Consider the following 1856-nt stretch of genomic DNA (forward strand, 5'->3'; position numbering starts at 1 on the left):
ATATTATTTAGTTGTAAAAAGGAATGAAGTTCTGATACATATGACAACATTAATGAACCTTGAAGACATGTTGATTGAAATAAGCCAGAAACAAAAAGACAGATACTGTATGATCTCTCTGATATAATTAGAGTAAGGAAACTGACAGAGTTAGAATCTAGAATACAGATTACCAGGGAGATGGGGTGCAGATAGGGAATGGGAAGTTAATGCTTAAAATATGCAGGGTTCCTATTTGGAATGATGGACCTGTTTTGGTGATTGATGGTGGTGATGGTAGCACAATATTGTCAACAAAATTAACATTACTGAGATATGTATCTGAATGTTGTTAAAAGGGGAAACTTTTGAAGAATTAAAAAACATTTAAGAATTTAAATTTAATTTAAATTTAATTTCTTAAAATTTTTAAGAATAAAAAAATTGTTAGGTTGTATATATGGTAACAGAATTAAACAATTAAAAATCTATGGGAGCCTCAGGAGAGGGGCGGAGGCCAACAGCTGTACCATGTCGGGATTGCAGCCAGAGTTGAAGCTTGGGGGGGCATCTAGTTTGGATCGAGGTTGGAGTTGGAACCGCAGAGATGAGGAAGGAAACTCCACCTCCCCTGGTACACCTGGCGGTCCGATGGGGCGCTCATGCTCAGGGCCTCAAGTCTGAGTGGCCACTGCTAGGCTGGTTCTCTCTGGCTTCTCAAGGACCCTTGTGCCGCCCCTAACGAAGGCTTCTGCTCACCGGAGTGTAGACGGAGGCTGGAGTGGTTGACCTCATTTGGGTTGGGGGCAGAGGTATCCTAGTGGCTTCAGATTCGAGTGCTATTGAATTATGGGAGCTACATGAGAATGAGACACTCATTGTCCACAAGTTCTCTAAGTATGGGTGTGATGACTTCGTGTCTACAGTCAGCAGCCTGAGCTCTGGCACACAAGCTGTCAGAGGTAGCAAAGACTTCTGCGTTACGGTTTGGGACTTTGTTCAACAGATGGTTCTGAACTCATACCGAGCTCACTCTGGGCAGGTTACCTGTGTTGCTGCCTCTCCCCACAAGGACTCTGTGTTTCCTTCATGCAGTGAGGACAGTAGAATTTTACTCTGGGAAACCCGTTGTCTCAAGCCAGCATCATAGATGGGCTGCACTGCCTCTGGCTTCCTTCCTACCTCACTGGCTTGGCATCCTCAGGAAAGTGAAGCCTTTGTCTTTGGTGATGAGAATGGGACTGTCTCCCTAATGGACACCAAACTTGCAAGCTGTGCCCTCAGCTCAACTGTGCACTCCCAGTGTGTCACTGGGCTGGTGTTCTCACCACATAGTATTCCCTTCCTGGTCTCTATCAGTAAAGACTGCTCACTTTCTGTGCTGGCCTTTCTGAGGTGTTTAGAAACCAAGCCCACAAAGACTTTGTGAGAGATACTACTTGGTCCCCACTCAGTCACTCCCACTTACTATGATGTGCTGGGACCATCAGGTCATCCACCATATTGTGTCCACAGAACCTGCTCCAGTCCTTGGGGTTAAGAATGTTGCTGAGTAGATTGAACTTAAGACAAAAAAAAAAAAAAAAATTCCCTATGTGTATCCACTCCTATTGTCCCTGCCCCTTCAGTTTGTACAATAAGATAGGAGCTTTCAGATGTGGCCCTCTCTCTCTAGCTAAGCCAAATTGGCAGGTGAAATCACTGCCCTCCCCTCTATGTGGGATCTGACACCCAGGGGAGTAAATCCCCCTGGCAACATGGAATATGACTCCCAGGGAGGAATCTAGACCCAGCATTGAGGGGTGGAGAACATCTTCTTGACCAAAAGGGGGATGTGAAATGAAATGAAATAAGTTTCAGTGGCTGACAGATTCCAA

The 1856-nt window shown here is 45.0% G+C and overlaps 1 pseudogene; it reads left to right on the top strand.

Annotated features, from left to right (window-relative positions):
* The first annotated feature begins 243 nt into the window (after nucleotides 1–243).
* LOC119525140 lies at nucleotides 244–1535 on the top strand (annotated as a pseudogene).
* Nucleotides 1536–1856: the final 321 nt, after the last annotated feature.

Source organism: Choloepus didactylus (assembly GCF_015220235.1).
Source record: "Choloepus didactylus isolate mChoDid1 chromosome 24 unlocalized genomic scaffold, mChoDid1.pri SUPER_24_unloc1, whole genome shotgun sequence".
Classification (NCBI taxonomy): Eukaryota; Metazoa; Chordata; class Mammalia; order Pilosa; family Megalonychidae; genus Choloepus; species Choloepus didactylus.